This window comes from Sphaeramia orbicularis, chromosome 5 (assembly GCF_902148855.1).
Source record: "Sphaeramia orbicularis chromosome 5, fSphaOr1.1, whole genome shotgun sequence".
NCBI classification, from domain to species: domain Eukaryota; kingdom Metazoa; phylum Chordata; class Actinopteri; order Kurtiformes; family Apogonidae; genus Sphaeramia; species Sphaeramia orbicularis.
The window spans coordinates 17,329,344-17,347,295 of record NC_043961.1 but is presented as its reverse complement, the minus strand read 5'-3'; the positions used below and the strand labels follow the sequence as shown (position 1 = coordinate 17,347,295).

The window sequence follows — 17,952 nt, the reverse complement described above, 5'->3', positions numbered from 1 at the left end:
TCTCCTTATATGGACTTCATATGACTTTATATTTTCTCCCCCTACTGCTAAAAATTACAAAGAAAACATGAAATTCCAATAGAATGAAGGTTGAATTGGTTCTACTAATTTTCATTCAGTGTTGTGAAGGACAGCATTAAATGGAAGAAAAATAAGCGTTAATTGAAGAAAATGATCAAAAACTGGCAGTAAAAGATAAAAAAATAAAAGTATTCAAATAGCAATGAACAAAATTAAAAAATAAATATTAAATCACTCAAATTACAAAAATTGGCACAAAATCCCTAAAATACAAAAAAATATCTTAATAAATCACTGATAAGAACAAAACCAATCATTAAATCATCAAAGTGAATATAAAAAGACATTTCAATCAACAGAATAAATAATCACTAAATCAAGTTTCAGCCGCTTCTTTACATATACGAGTTAATCTAATTTTCTCGCGATAGTACGGTCCACTCTCGCGTTGACAGACGGTCTCCGTGTATGTGTCATCCAGAGTCCGGGGTTGGCGCGGAACGACCGAGTAGCGACCGTGAACCGGACGGAGCGACGCGTTCCCGTGTGTCCTCACTGAACGGCTGAGTAGCCAGGTAAATCCGCATTTGGCTTCATTGTAACAGCCGCTCCCACAGGGTCAGTGGCTAAAAGAGACGCTCCAGTCAGTCCGAACGGCTAGGGGGCTAGGTTACTAACTGCCATGTGAGCTAACTGTTAGCCGCCGAGGCCTCAGGTGTGGGTTCACTTGAAGTCAAAGGTCACAGCACCGGACGGGTAAACACACTGGGGGTCTTTATAACCAGATTTCCTGATTCCACTGTTGTTGGCTTGTGCGCGGAGAGGCTAACTGCTACAGTAACCACCTGTAACCTGTGTCACAGCTCAGGTGAACTCCAGTAAACTGACCCCAAACACCTGATGGAAACAGCCTCGTACTCTGAACGAAATAAACAAACACACTTATCTACTGTATTTAGACACACTTAATATAATGAGGACATGTATAATGAAAAAGCTGTTGCAATAAACGCACGTCTCTAAAGAAGCTTCACAGATTGGTTTTAATTCAATTCAAAATTCTTTATGCTCACATCCATCAGTATATTCAAATGTTTGCCTTTGTAGACATCCATTATGTGTACATTCTTATTTGTCTAATTAAGTGTTATGGAGACTCCTACAGTTTACGGTTTCACCTTTTTATTTTTGCACCAGCTTCCCATTAAAGTTGTATTTGCTTTCATCTAATTTTAATGTACTTACACTATTGAAGGTCTGTGTGGAGACCAATTAAGCAGCAGAATTTGCGTTTAATAGCAGAGGATTGTAAAAATGTACCTTCATAACTAGGAATTACAGACACTGACGATGAATAAAAAGTAAAAACTACACCTGCAGTCCATGTAGATTTTAGTCAGATATTCACTTCCAGGTTTATTGATGTTTTTCAGGTATTTATCACTTTAATTTATATGTTTGGACTTTGATATTATGAGATGAAGATTGCTGGATGATACTGGTCAACCTACACCTTTGACTGAACCCAGTGAAAAAAAGGCTCAGTGTGATAGAACTTATAGAACACCTGAATTCAACAGTACAACTATCTACAGTGGATTAAACAGTCTGGATTTGTGTGATAATGTGGAACATTTTACATTCAAGTAGAATATCTGTGACTTATTCGCAAGTTATACCATCAGCATGTGATTGACGGAGAATTCAACTCCCACATCGAGAGATGGGAAGCTATGATTTCACAGTTCTTCTGATGTGATGTGATGAGATATGTTTTCAATTTGTGACAAAAAAAGACTTCAAACTCCAGTGGAAACACAGAAATGTAGACAAAACAGAAGCTTCTATCAGTCTGAGGTGCGATTATTTTCGTTCAGTTGGCCAATTTAAATATACAGAGTCATGAATTTTACGAACTGTTGTTCCTCTATAGTCAACATGGTAATTTAATAAAAGCTCTGTACCTGCACAGCTTCAAACCACTTGTTTGTAGTCATGTGGTCATTTTGCCTGTACTTTACCTGTGTGCAGATCGCAGCAGTATGGCAGATGACCTGGACATAGAGGCGATGCTGGAGGCTCCGTACAGGAAGGTGAGTCGACCTCAGTGTATTCTGATGATGGTACTCAGCTCACTCTGGTGCTCCAACAACCACAACAAGAACCGCAATGTAAAACTGAAGCCAGAGCACAATATCTTAAAGCGTGATAGTGTTGACGCCCAGGCTTAATGAATTCTCTCTTAAAGTAAATAGTCAGTAACTTTTCCAGGAGTCATCCTTTGTAGGTTTCCTGTCAGCAGCTCTATAGGGAAAATGCATTTTAATTTATGTTTTTTTCATTGCGGCACCTTGAGCGTCCACTAGGGGAACCATATTCAGTTCTCTGAGTGTGTCATGCCCAGACAGTGATGTAGATTTTCAGTGAAATGACGCAGACTAAGCGGAGAGTGTTCACATGGACACAGGCAGTCATGAAGGAGAGGAAAGACTTTTAAAACATGACAATGGTAGGACTAAGGACAGAAACCATGACCGTATGTTTACACTGCAGTGCAGGAAAGGACATACATGAAGCAGCATTAAAAGGGCTGCATGTGATGATTTAGAGATGCCACTTAGAGAGAAAGCATGGTTAGTTTTATGTGTTTTTTCACTTTGTTTATTTATGAGTAAAGAGCCTAATCTGAACATTGAGTTTTGTAATCTTTGGCACCTAACTGATGATTATTCCACCGATGGTATCAAGATTTCACCTTCACTTGGTTTGGTTTTGGTAACAGCACATTGCTGTTTTAGTTCCATTATGCACCTCGTCACCTCATAAATGTTACTGTATTGCACTACTGCTGCTACTGTAAATAGATTGATGCATACACTTCATATTCTGCTATAGTTTATTCTTTATATTGCTTATTTATACTTATTCTATTTTCCCCTTTTTTCTTTAACAAGATGAGAGAGAAACAGTATCTCAATTCTCTGTATGTCCTGTGCATCTAGTGAATTGACAATAAAACATCTTTGAATCTTGCATTTCCTGTGCGGGTTTAGTTCTCCCTCAGCCAGGCTGATTGACATAGCAACACAGTGAGAAGTTTTAATCAGTGAGAGGAGTTGACGTCATCTGCAGCACGACTGCAGATACAGACGACAGAGAAAGACAAAACTTACAACTAAGATATAATTTTCAAAAGAAACTTGGTTTTAGGATTTTTTTTCTCTCAAGCACCAATGTAGTTGTTTAGAACAGCCTTATGTCTGGATCATAGTAATCTGTGATGTGCATTAGAATGTCCTCAACTTAACTGGAACCTGAGTGAAGTTGTTACTGACAATAAAACTGACTAACATACATGACAGAATGTGAGAGTATCATGAATGGAGTTAACTCTTTAACCCCTGAGACATGATTCCAGGTAAAGGTGCTGCTGTGAATTGATGTCTGTTTCAGTGTCATAAAAGCTGCTGTGAGTATGTGCATATGTTCCTTTTCTTCGGTGGTTTTGCTTTACTGTGTGTTTGAGGGTCAAAACAGGGTGGAATAACAGAAAAAGACAAAGAGAGGAATTGAAGTTTGACAAGTTTTGACTAAATTAGGCACTCAATCAATCCATCAATAAGAGATTTAGGATGTTGAACATGAACTGTGAACTGGAACACACTGAACAACATCAAGGATTTGAATTTTGGCCCTTTAGTTTTTTTTTTTTTTTTTTTTTTTTTTTTTTTAAATCATTCCAGATGCCTTTTGGCTCCTGGTGGAACTCCAAAAAGCAGTTACACAGGCAAAACACAGTAAAAAAAAAAAAAAATGAAGGAAAGTCACCACAACACTGGAAACAACAGTAAAAGCACAAAACGACAAAGAAAACAAATTGTCTATTTTTATAGTGAGTTGGTCTCACTCACTGCTCTGTGAGTGCTCTGTCAGTACACAGGTGGAATGGGGGGTAAACCCCATTCTACAGGTGGTGAGGGGTGCACTAAGTATGTTCAGATGTCTATGGAAAGGACAAGGTCTATTCTATCAGCACGTTTTAAACTTTTTCCTATTGAGCAAACGTTTGAATTTTTATAATATTTAAAATAAATCATACTTTTGGGACACACACCACAGACACGTCAGAGGCTAAAGGGTTGAAAAGACCATGCTGAGTCGAGGAGAGTTGAGCCGATACCACCAGTGGGCAAAAATTTACTGTTTTACAGTGTCAGTAAACTCTTGAATTTATTCCAAAATAATGTTTCAAAAAGTGAAGATGGTGGTGACAGAAACTCTGCCTTCAATGACAAAATAGATAGATGCCATCACAGTCAACAGTGTGCTTGTTGTACAGTCTGTGGTTTATATTCAACTCCACAGACAAACTGAGGACACAGAGTGAGCTGATGATAATCACGGTGACGATGATGATGAAGATGATACTGATGATGCAGACTGTGTCAATAAATGCTCCCCATCTATCTCTCTTTGTAGACTTGCCTAACGATTTCTCACCTCTACTCCCCTGAATGCTGTGTGATCTGTCACAAACATGAAGGTAGTAACAGCTGTACTGTGGTCCCCATTGTAACATGACATTGATCCCCTTGATAACAGTTAAATTGTCACCTGACTTTGTCCCAAAGCTCTTGACAAGGATCAGCCAAGGATTCTGGGAAATGATCTGTCAGAGTTAGGCAGGAGGATAATGGGAAGGCAGTGTCACACTCACTGAGGGTGGGGTTTAGCTGCTGACATCACTGTGGTGCAGGCCAGTCAGAGGCTGTATCCAAACACTACATCTGTCAGTCATCTGCAAATGGATTACACTGGGAGATTAGAAAGAAAATGTTATGATAAACATGTTCAGGTCTTTTGATATCGATAATTATCCTGATAAATGCCAAATCGCAATTCCTGTTAAAGTTAAAGTCCCAAGTTAAAATTGAAGAAACCTGATTTTGTAAATGATTAATGAAAGGCAAGATGTGACATAAATGTCGCAAGATGACGAAAAAACAAAGAGACATTTTTTGTGTGTATTTTATGTAGTTTTTGTATTCGCTTAATTTATTGTTTCCCAGTAATAATAATAATGCACTCTGCATTTTACTCCAAATACACACAAACCTTAGCATTAGCATTTAGCACACTGGGAGCTGTGAGCTGCTACTGAAGGCCTTCATGTTTTTAATGGCAGGGGAAAGGAGGGGACCTAGAGGAAACCCCCACAAAGACAACAGGCAAACACAGAAAGGCCAAGGAACAAACCGAAATCAAACCCTCCAGTTGGGAGGTAGAAGTGCAACCACTGTACCACGATGTATCCACAAGCTGCTTTCTTCAGCTTTCACTCAGGATAAAAAAATCAGCCTGTAAATTAAAAAAAAAATTTGAGGGTTTTTTGACATTTATCATGTTAATTATCTGCACGGTTGTTAACATATCAGCTGACAGGAAAATGTTCATCATGACATTATCTCTGGCCTTTTCACCCAGACCAAGTTGAACCTGCCGTTACCTCAACCACCCTTGACCCCTGCCTCTGGTCCAGGTCCAGGGTGGGTCGTGTCCCGGCAGGAGGCTGAACAGCGCAGTTCTGTGTTTCGATTTAGTCCAATGTGGTGCTGCTTTATATGCACAGACTCAGAGACAGGATGATACAGATCAGGCTGAGCTCAGGGTCCAGGCTTTGTCCTTGGTTCTGGTTGTGGTTCTGGGCTGACTAAGACTCCCTGTCTGCTTCAGGGCCCTCAGAGGAGTCCCCCCCCCACAGCGTCCCCTCGGCTGGAGACGAGTCAGAGCCAGACCGCTGCCGGACCTCCACAGCCTGGGACTGACTGACCTCTCCTCACACAGTCTGTTTGAGCGTGACTCATTAAATTGTGTTTATATTTTCTCTCCCCTCCCTTCCCCTGCCACGCTCCGCCCCCTCCCCATGCCCTGCCCCTTCCTCACACCTGAATGTTGCGTCTGCCTCCTCATGCTGTTCTCTGTCGACCCCGCTTAGGAGGACGCCAGGAACCTGAGCCCCAATGGACCAGATGACCGCAGCCGCAGGTAAAAACACAACACTGCTCTTGAGTGTCTTAATTTTATCTTTAGGGTTTAATTTGTTTACATTTTTGTTTAGAGGACATCCACACATTTCAATGTCCTGTTGTTTAATTATTTGCAATTCTTAATTTCACTACTATATATTTTGATGTCGAACAAACATTTTTATCATTGACAGTTTTGAATGTTCTACCTGTAGTTTTGTGAGATGCTGTGCTGTTTGTTCATCTTGATGAATAAGAACTCAGATTGGACTCATTTTCTTTATTTTGATTTGTATATTAAAAATCAAAATAAAGAAAATTAACAAAATGGGCTCAAAATCACAAAATCGTGGACCAATCTTGTATTGTTTTGTCTCATTTCACCCAGGACAAAAAAAATAAACCTTTTATCTTAAAGAAATAATTTGACACTTCACATAACATTTAATGACATTTAAAATGTTTCTTGTGAGAACATTTTTAGTTGTATAGTCGAGCACTGCTACAATAAATGGACAAAAGTATGTGGACATGTTGAATTCAGGTTTTTCTTTTTTAACAGGAGTCGGGGATGCAAAACAATAATAACAAATGTCATAATATAGTTTTATATTGGGATAATTATCATTGCATTGGTTAGTTTGGTTTAAAGTGTTATCTTTGCTTCCAAAATGCCTCAGAGATAGTTTTTACAAAGTTTTTCTCAACATAGATTTTATTGTTGTTGTTTTTTTTTATCCATGACTATGATTTTAAATGTTATACCACTAAATTCCTAAAATACTTTTCATGCTTGGACTGTAAATAATAATTTTCTACCACAACTAGCCTAACCATCTACTTTCTTCATAGCTCACTGAGGAGGAAAAATTTCCCATTAAACTTTAAGGAAATATTGATATTTATATGTCAAATCATCACGAACTGGACATCTTACAGCTGTAGACATGTGTCCCAATACTTTTGTCCACATAGTTTATAGACGTCAATATTTCCTTCGAGTTTAATGGGAGATTTGAACATATCCGAATACTTTTGTCCATATAGTATATGTTTTATAGTAAATGCCTGTTGTTTGCTGCCGCTGTCAGTGTTAGTAGTGATAGTTAATACCATCATATTCACAGAGCAGACAGATGAATGTATGAACAGACCTGAGTCACGTTTACACATCAGCTATTTAACTACAGGTTTCCATCCAAACATGTCATGTATTTTAACCAAGTTTTCAGAAAATCTGCAAAAGGAAATATTGGTTTGTGCTTGTTTCCATCCACTGCTGTGATTAGATTAGAGACTTTATTGATCCCACAATGGGGAAATTCAGTGGTCACGGCAGCAACAGAATAAAGCGCAAGAAAAAATGTGCAGCATAAAGATAGTGGAAAAGACAAAATTACAAAGTAATAATAGTAATAAGTAATACAACTCTAACAACTATATACATATTTACAACAGAATGAAACTGCAACATTAAGAGTTGTTCATCATTATCATGTTTCAGTTTTTTCCAGTTTAATGTTTTTCAAACAGTAACCTCTGACCTGAGCTGCTGATTATTTAGACAAGTCCAGAATCTGGTTTTGGTCTTAGTCTCTGGACTGTACCTCTGGTCTGGACCATAGGACATGGTTTCAGACAGTTTGTCAAAGTTTTTGTCTAACATTTGTTTCTGTAGCTCTTTGTACTTCGTGGGATTTCATTTAGTTTTTAATTGAACGTTTGTCTTCTCATCAAACACACATGAACACAATTATTTACCACATCTGTTTACATTTACCTTTTATCAAGAGAAAGACTGTTAAACACTATGATGAAAATGCTTAGTGTTATTCTGAGGTTGCAATTTTCTGCATTTTCACTCATGTGCATATTGAAAACACCTCATGTCTCATAACACATTGACACTAACACCTCTGCTGATATTAGATGAACAGAGTATTTTTCACACTGAGTACATGAAACGGCTGTCCGTTCATTGTTTAAATGTTGCAATAATTCAGTTCCTGTTTCTTTTCCCAGACATTAAACCAAGTAATTCAGATTCATCCAACAGATTCAGATTTCACTTTTGTGCATCGCTCTGTATGAAGACATTTCTATTGATGACCCTACGTACATTTATCACCAAAAATATTCAGCTTTGATCAGCCTTTTAGGACAAAGTCCTGTAATCAGACCTGTACAGTCTCTGCCTCCAAGCAAATCACATGGACAGAGCAGTGGTCGAGCAAGCAATAGACTGAATGAGGAGAGTGAGTGGTGCAGTCAGAAAAAAGATATGGAATAGAAAAATAGATTTTTCCTGGTTCTGTCTCTGGTTATTATTATCTGTTTTAAACACTAATGAACACACTCACACATCGGCCAAAGTCTACAGGAATGTATGTGTTTCAGTCCCTTTCTGATTGGTTGCTGTGTGTCCAATAGAAAGAAGCGCAGCCGGGAAAGGAAGAGGAGCAGGAGTCGAGAGAAGAAGAGGAGTCGCAGTCGAGAACGCAAACGAAGCCGCAGCAGAGAGCGGCGACGAAGCCGCAGCAGAGAACGACGCCGTAGTCGAAGCCGAGAGCGAGGAGGGCGATACAGAGATCATCACAAATCGTACGAATACACACAGAATACTATAGAGGAGGGGGACACAGAGACCACCACAAGTCGTACAAATTCACAGAAGCACTAAACTTGTATTATTCTATTTTGCATTTTACTGTACTGTTAAATGTACAATGATGTAAGCGACTGTGAAGTGAGTCAGTCACTGCTGCGAAATAATCCCCCGCATTGATAACGAATAATTCTGCTTTTACACACTATATTGTTGATTCTAAATTATGTGAAATGTGCCCATAGCAGTGTTCTTTCACACTGAGATAATAGACTAATGAGAACACAATGTTTCATGTCTGATTTTGAGTTACTCTGTTTGTCTTTGCAGCCGTCGACGGTCCAAGAGTAAAAGCCCCTTCAGGAAGGAGAAGAGTCCGATCAGGTGAGGAATGTCAACGTCATGTGTCTCCAGAGGCTGAATGATCATCAGCTTGATAACCTGAACAGATATTCAGCCTCTTCCTAAACATAACACACCCTTAAGTTAACAATGCCCTCTGGTTACATTGTTCTGTGTGATTTTCACCCTTGTCTTCATCTGTTCTTTTGGTGCCTGTTGTATCTGTGTGTTTTACGTGTGTGTATTCATGTACAGACAGCCCATAGATAACCTGACCCCAGAGGAGCGGGATGCTCGGACCGTGTTCTGCATGCAGCTGGCGGCTCGGATACGACCTCGCGATCTGGAGGAGTTCTTCTCTGCCGTTGGGAAGGTGAGCTCTGATTGGCCAGCTGGGCCACAGATGTATCCTCAGGTCAAAGAAAAGGTCAGAGGTTTCCCTCTTTATCAGTGGCCTTACCCCACAGTATCTGTCAGATCTGCTCAAGTTGTACAGATCAGTATTCATTCCAAAGATAAAGCCGAACCTGAAGGTGATGAGGGTTTTTCAGTCACTGATTCCAAACTGTGGACTGAATGACCTTTGCTCATCAGGCAGGACGACTCCATTTCTGTTTTTAAATACCCTCTTAAAACATATTTTTTATCTTTGGCTTTTAACTCAGTGTGAGAGGTTGGCTTTTATTGTTTTAATGTAAAATTACTTTTGCTGTTTTTATCAATTCAGTTTTATTTGTTTTTATGCCTGTACAACACTTTGGCCAGCTGTGTTTTTGACATAAAGTTGTTAATTTACACCTGATATCGAAGTGTTTTCATTTACATCCCAGAATTTAGTCACAACTCACGACAGTTAAAGACATGGAGTCGACCTCAGGGTTTTTTCCTCAGGTTTGCAGATGACTTTTTGTCATTTGACTAAAAATACTATTATTATTATGATTTTTTTTTTTTTTTTTTTTTACAAAATTTCGTATCAGTATTCTGACAATCCTGTAAAATATCTTCAAGAGCTTTACTGAATATTTGAAGTCAGTGTGATGCTTTTGCTGTAATAAACCAAATCCTCTTCTGTTCATGTACTTAAGGCTTGTGAAAAGTCAGTTGGCCTGTTGACTAATGGTAACAATCCAAAGTTAATGGATCCAGATGTCGGCTGATGCATTAGAAGGTAAAGTGGTGCTAGTTGTCGTGGTAACCATTTCTCCAATTCCTGTGCAGGTTCGAGATGTGAGGATGATATCTGACAGAAACTCCCGCAGGTCAAAGGGCATTGCCTACATCGAGTTTGTGGAAGCAAGTTCTGTCCCTCTGGCCATCGGTCTGACGGGGCAAAGGCTGCTGGGAGTTCCCATCATTGTACAGGCCTCGCAGGTACAGACGGAAGCACCTGAGTGTTCATTTTCACACTGCTTTTCTTTTCTGCACATTTTTCTTTTGTCCGTATGATCTGTTTTGTTCTCTTTGTCAGATAAAACACAAATATTTCTTTTTTTTTTTTTTTTTTTTTACTTGATTTTACTCTTTACTTTCTGATCTTTTCTGATCATTGGAGTAGATTTGAATGGTCTGTGTTTATATTTGCGAAATGTTCTGCTGTTTGGTACATGTTTGTCTAGAAACTCAATATAAGGGCGAAAATGGTGAACACAGACAAATTAAACAAAATAAAATGTGACAAATCAACAGATAAAACAGATATTAAAACATTTAATCGTCATGAAAATATTCATTACATATATGCTGATAAGTACAAGTGTGTTTGACTATTTATACTGAATATAGAATAATATATCAATAGAATTAATGAGTACAGCATGAACATAATCACAGCTTCACTAAACAAATCATTGAACTGCAGAATGTTAGTTTAGAAATTGCCTCGTTTAAATATAGAAATGTATAAATTGATGTTTATAAACTATATGAACAAAAGTATTGGGACACATCATGTCTACAGAGCTAAGATGTCCTGTTCATAATGATTTGACATATAAACATCAATATTCCCTTAAAGTTTAATGGAAAATTTTCCTCTTAAGTGAGATGTGAAGAAAGTAGATGGTTAGTCATGGTAGAAAATTATTATTTACAGTCAGAGCAGGAAAAATATTTTATAAATTTAGAGGTAAAACATTTAAAATCAAAGTCATGGATAAAAAAAACTTAAACAAAATCAGTGTTGAGAGAAATTAAGTAAAAAAGCTCTCTGAGGCATTTTGGAAGCAAAAGTAACAATTTAAACCAAACTAACCAATGCAATGATATTTAGCCCAATATAAAACTATATTATGACATTTGTCATTATTGTTTTGTTTCTCAGACCCATTAGAAAAGAAACACCTGAAAACATCGTGTCCACATACTTTGTCCGCATAGTGAATGTACCACTATGAATTTTTTATCATTTTCGGTTTATTTGTTTTTTTATTTGCTTCCTTTTGACAGTGGCAGGTCAGAACTCTGCCGTCAACTGTCAGGACTGAATGTTTGGTTTTCTGTGCATTTGTGTGTGTTCAGGCAGAGAAGAACCGGGCAGCAGCCGCTGCCAACAACCTGCAGAGAGGATCGTCTGGACCGATGAGGCTGTACGTGGGCTCACTGCACTTTAACATCACCGAGGAGATGCTAAGAGGAATCTTTGAGCCATTTGGACGGGTCAGACTCACTGGCACCACAGTAAAACACAGCAGACATCCTTACTGTACTTAGGTTTACATACCAGATTAAACATGACAGTTAACGTTAGTATGGTTATACCCACTGACTAGTAAACAGTGTGTAGGGCCAGTAGTTTTGATAAACATTAAGTCAACTCATTGAAAACAGATGTAACACATGGACCCATCTGGGTGGTTTGTGTCAACAGATCGAGAGCATCCAGCTGATGATGGACACTGAGACAGGACGCTCCAAAGGCTACGGCTTCATTACAGTAAGTCCTTCATCACATCATCTTCATCAGTGACCCCGTTTACAAGCACACTAATACTCTGATCATTATATGCTTTTTGAAGTTATCAGATTATTATTGATCATGTAAACAGTACAATCCACAGGTGTCAAACATACAGCCCGTGGACCACCAAAGGGTCCAACCTGACCCATGGGATAAATTTGTGAAATACAAAAATTTCAGTGTGATCTGTAAGTTGTAATGCACATGAGTAAGCAGAGGCATAAAATTGCTAAAGTTACACTTATTTTTCTTAATAAATTTCAATTTCTTCATAGTTGTTCATGTTATTCACATTTTTAAAGTATAATTTGTAGTTGAAAACATTTTCAATATGTATTTTAGTTTTTTCAGTCTAAACCATAGAGAAAAGTTTGGAGTTGACATTATTTTAGTATATTATTATGTTACTGGTCCGGCCCACTTCAGATCATGCGGGGTTGAATGTGGAACCTGAACTAAAATGAGTTTGACACCCCTGGTATATCTGATCTGTTTTATCAGATAACAGCAGTAATCTGATTATAATAAATCAGATTAACACACTATGGATTTGTTCGAATATGGTGACGTCTTCCTGTATGTGTACAAGTTAATCAGATTTATTTAGTTCATTTACATCTGGAACATGTGTAGAAACAATTAAAATCAAGAAATTTGATAATGGACTGAAATCTCTCTCTCTTGTCTCTTTCTCTCTCGTCTCAGTTCTCTGATGCAGAATGTGCTAAAAAGGCTCTGGATCAGCTCAATGGCTTTGAGCTGGCGGGCGGCCTATGAAGGTGGGTCATGTGACAGAGCACACAGACGCCTCCACAGCCTCATCCTTCCTGGACAGTGATGAGCTCGAACGCTCCGGCATCGAACTTGGAACGACAGGAACGCCTGCAACTGATGGCCCGCCTCGCTGAGGTGAGTGACAGACAATCGACACTGAACGTGATCTGTATCCACTAGACTAGAACGAAAGTCAATGTGAGCTCTAAGGGCTGTGGCTGATTAAGTGCCAACATCACCACAGTAGGAATACATTGATGATGATATTTTTGGGTAGTATTCTACTGTAGTGTTGATTTGTCACTCCCTTTTACAGAAGAACCTGTCGTACAGAGTCCACCATAATACGAGAAATTCACTTTACAAGCCGCGATTTTGAGTATTTTAGTTTAAATGGGCAGAGGGAGAGATGAGGAAACTTCCCAGACCAGGACAGTGGAGTGGAGTGGAGGAGATTTGGCCAGAAATGAAAACAGTGTTTCAAAGTGGACAGAGGAAAAAATCTCCAGTCAAATGAAGTTAAGGTGGTGCAGCTGCTTTATTAAATGACACGTCTGGAGCATTTAGGAACATTTAAAAAATCAGAACAAAACAGATTTAGCTGGATAAGTTTACAATGAAACTACTGTAGAAGCAGATAGTGAAGAAAGTAAGATAGAAAGAACAATGAAGTGAAGAGAGAAACAGCAGAATTCACTACCTGACATTTATTGGAAGAGACTCTCCTTCAGAGATACACTCCTCTTCCTCCTTCTCCTCCTCTTACTCCTCAACCATCTTCCTCACTCACAGATTGTCTCATCTGAAAGGTAATAAGTTAATAAAACTGCTTTATGTTTTATAATTATTTTCTTTGTAACTGCACTTTTTCAGTTTTAAAAACCCTCAAAAAAAGGATTTTTGGTGTTTTTTGAACAGATTAATTATATTTCAATGATGAAAGTTGATTTGTAAAGTAAATAATCACAAATGGAGCACGGTCAAAGACTGAATTAATTCATACTGCGAGGTTCTACTGTACTTTGAATAATTTACTCCTAGAACCTAGAGTGCATCTCATCCCTCTGAAATCTGTGTAAAAACCCTTTCCCCTTCACATATATTTGTAGGTGCCATATTAAGGTCAGGTGTGTGTGCACTCAGACTGAGTGAACAGTGGGTTGAAGGGTGTGTTTGTGTGTTTTCAGGTTCAGGTCTTCAGATCCCTCCTGCTGCTCAACAGGCTCTGCAGATGAGTGAGCCATCGCCATCGGAGCCATGGCTGCTGTGTCAGGTAACACACGAGTAACACAGCACACGTACAAAGGCTGTGTTAATGACCATATTTAACCTTATTTAATGAATGATCTGTAGTTTCTAGAGTAGGGGTGTGGAACTCATTTTAGTTCAGGTGGAGAAGTTCAACAGTCTGACTGAATCCGGGTAGAAGGAGCTGTTCAGTTTGGATGTTTTTGCCTGGATGCAGTGCAGCCTCCAGCCATAGGGGGGCGTAGGGGTGAACAGCTTGGGTGGGTGGGGATATAGAGGATGCAGATGGCCTCTGCATCATCACATGTATGTTATTCATGTACAGGTTTTAATAGACTTGTGTGTGTTTCAGCGGCCATGAATCCAGGTCTGAAACATGAACTCTGCTCTGAATCTGCCATCGCAGCCTCTTGCTACACACTGTTTCCACCTGTCCAACATGTTTCAACCCACAGGTAACGCTCACCTATCTGTCTGTACGTCTTTCTATCTGTACATCTGTCTGACCTCATGTCTGTCTCCTCAGTGAGAACATTCCTGGGTGGGAGGTCGACATCCAGCATGACGTGATTGAGGAGTGTAACAAACATGGGAGGAGTCGTTCATATATATGTGGATAGAACTCCACTGAGGTACAACCACACTCACACACAGAACAATACTCTTTCAGTTGGAATTCTGAGATCATTTAGTTTAAAGTGTGAACTTTTTCTATTGTGTTCTGATTTTCCTTTGAAAATAAAACAAGGATTAAAATTAAAACACTTTTAATCTTAGAATCAGTTTAGTAATAACTCTAGTAATGCTGAGTGTCTCCTCTGCTTCTTGCCAGGGTAACGTGTATGTCAAATGTCCATCGATCCCTGCTGCCATGGCAGCCGTCAACGCCTTACATGGACGATACTTTGCTGGTAAGACTTAGGTCACGTTACCCCTAGGACTGTGAGCCACTGAGAGAGCAGCTCTGATGTATCTCATGTTGTGTTTCAGGTAAGATGATCACAGCAGCCTACGTCCCTCTAACCGACCTATCACAACCTGTTCCCAGAGTCCTGTCACTGCCACACAGCTGCTGGCTCCGCCCCCGCGCCGGTGACCCCACTGTTTGGACACTGGACAGTTGGCCCATCCCCTTTTATACTCAGCATTTTATTGCTTTTTCAGTGTTCCTTCAGTTTCCTGTTGTTGTTCTCATTTGCATTTATGGGCGTGGCATATAATAGCCCTGCCCATTCTGAACATTGTTCAGTGTTTGAGCTCCATGAGCTGCGAGGTGGTCAGCTGATGAAGAGGCTGTCAGCTGATTGGTTGGTTATTTGGTATTTAAGTGTTTTCTAATCCAGATTTCATTTTGTAAAAATTATTAAATTTTATTTTGAAGTTCTGCCTCTGTGTCTTTAGTGTGATAGGAAATTTTTTTCATTGAGTTACACTGTCGTCATGTGTTTTTCCACAGATTACATATAATGGTGACGTGGAAACTTTACACATACATTTTAAACTTTAGTGTTAGATCCATTTTATTAACAGTTTTCAAAGTTTAAGTTCCATCATAGTAGAAAGGACCAGACCAATTCTTAAAAGAATATACAGACTAAGGTAGGCCATTGACTAAGGACAAAGAAATGCAATTTTTTGGCAGTATATACATAAACACAATTCTAATGTGTTTTTCCATTAGCAATAAATGAATCAATACAAAAAGTACAATACTGGCATAAAATATATCACATCCAATGTTACATTATCATTGATCCTGAGGTGAATTTGTCCTGGAGCTGAAACAAACAAAACTGAAACATCAATGTGTTATTTACAGCGGAGGTCCTCATGTCATCACACTGATTATAATATTAATGCCATTTTAACTTATAGGGGATATGTTGAGTTGGTTATTTGAAAATGAAATGTATAGTTTGGCAAGATTTTTGGGGAAGGCACAGAAACTTCAAATGACCTTGTTTGATGTAATTGTCATTGGGATGAGTATATGTTGGTCATCTTCCTGTTTTGAATGTCAATAGTGTCTTATAAGCCTATAGGGGCTAAGCACATAAGTGTATGACACAAATATTCAATCATTCATTCATATAGATGTAAGCAGAGTTAATATTTTATACATTTCTACCTAAAACAAACCTATTTGATAATAATGAACTTAGTCAAAATAAATTTTAATACTGGGTTCATTGTTGATGTGAGTTCTTTGTATCTAATGAGAATAATGAGGCCTAATCCACATATTTATCTGGAGGCTATCTTTTGTTTCTAATGTTCTGTGTTAGCCACTTTTGACCTGAGCTCATTTGGAATCAATTTTCTTGTTACTAATACCATATTTAAGTCTGGTACCAATGCCAGATGTTAAATGCAAGCTAAATATATACAGGCTTAGGGTCTCACAATCCAGTAGTCACCAAAAAAAATTCCAGATTTTTTGTTTTTACTCAATGTGTTGTTTTAAAATTTAAATTTTGTAAATCATCTATAATTGTATTGACTTGATAGCTGAATTATAGGTGATATATAATATTTAGTATCAATGATCCTTGTGTAAGTAGCCTATAGATAATTCATGGAATTATCTCAGATATATTGTATTTAAGGAGAAAGTAACAGTCTACAATTATGTTGTAAGAAGTTTCATTTTTCGTTGATTTGGAAGCTTCAGAGGGATGTGACGTGGAAGCAAAATTATGACTATTTCTATGTCCGATGGCAACAAATTGTTCAGGAGAAAGATCATTTTCATAGCTAAAGAGTATAAAAAATGAACTGAGAGCAACTATGTCTCAAGAAGAATTGTGCTTAGCATCATGTGCATACAAAGCAATAAGTTGTGTTGCATATCTTTTGATCACAAATTATTTTGCTTTTGCGAAATCAAGAAAGAAAATGTTTTAAGCTGTAACTTAGAGGACTCTAATATAATTTTTGTGATCTTTATTATTAAATATTATCAATAAAAATTTAAAGGTAACATATTTTCAATTTTTCATATAATTAAAAAGTATATATATATATATATATATATATATATATAAAAGCTTTCTGAGACCAGCTGGTGTCATTCAAAAGAGGTGGGGGGGCCTCACCAAGTCTAAATCCCGGCCCTTCCATCCATCCATTATCCGGGGCCAGGTCGCGGGGGTACAGTCTAAGCAGGGATGCCCAGACTTCCCTCTCCCCAGACACCTCCTCCAGCTCTTCCGGGGGAAACCTGCTTGGTGCAATTAGAAATGGGAAGGATGTGCCTCATCCTTCTCCGTGTTCCTGGAGTGAATGGACGAAACACTGAGCACAAAAACTTCACATCAAAACACTGGACATCTGAATGTCTTGAAGCCTTCCATTGTCTTGGTGAGCAGCCTTCAGTCTGAGCTGCCCCTATTGGCCTATAAAAACACAGCAACACTCATATGTTCTGTTGGGACTCAGTGTAAAGTCCATCAACTCCACTGGATGAAGATGTAAACATACCTTACAGTGGAGGAACATGGAGGTGATGCATATGACCAGGATGAGGATGATGAGCACCACCCTAATGATCAGTTCATTCACAGAGGCTGAAACAATAAAAAAACACATTCAATGCTGAACCAAAACATAAACCTCCATTTAAAAAACAGTAGTAGCAAACTCACACTGGAGGAGCATGATGAAAGTGTTGACATCTACAAACTATCCTAGCTAACGGAAATTGCCTAAGAAAAATAAGTGCAATTTTAACAATATTCTACCTCAGTTTATTATTAACACGTGTACATTACAACAGATCACAGTGGATCTAGAAATACACAAAACATTTAGTAACAGGCAGAATATTGGTACAATCAGCATTCCCGCTGGTGTAGGTTTTGCTGTAGATGTTCATAGCATAATACATTGTACATCGTTGTGATAAAAAGTGAGAAAAATGATCATGAGTATATGAATTTCTGTAGATATGTATTTGACCCCAGCGATAAGGGACTGTG

General features: G+C 38.5%; 1 pseudogene; it reads left to right on the top strand.

Annotated features, from left to right (window-relative positions):
- The first annotated feature begins 382 nt into the window (after window positions 1–382).
- On the top strand, window positions 383–15,355 carry LOC115419428 (RNA-binding protein 39-like; annotated as a pseudogene).
- The last annotated feature ends 2,597 nt before the right edge of the window (window positions 15,356–17,952 follow it).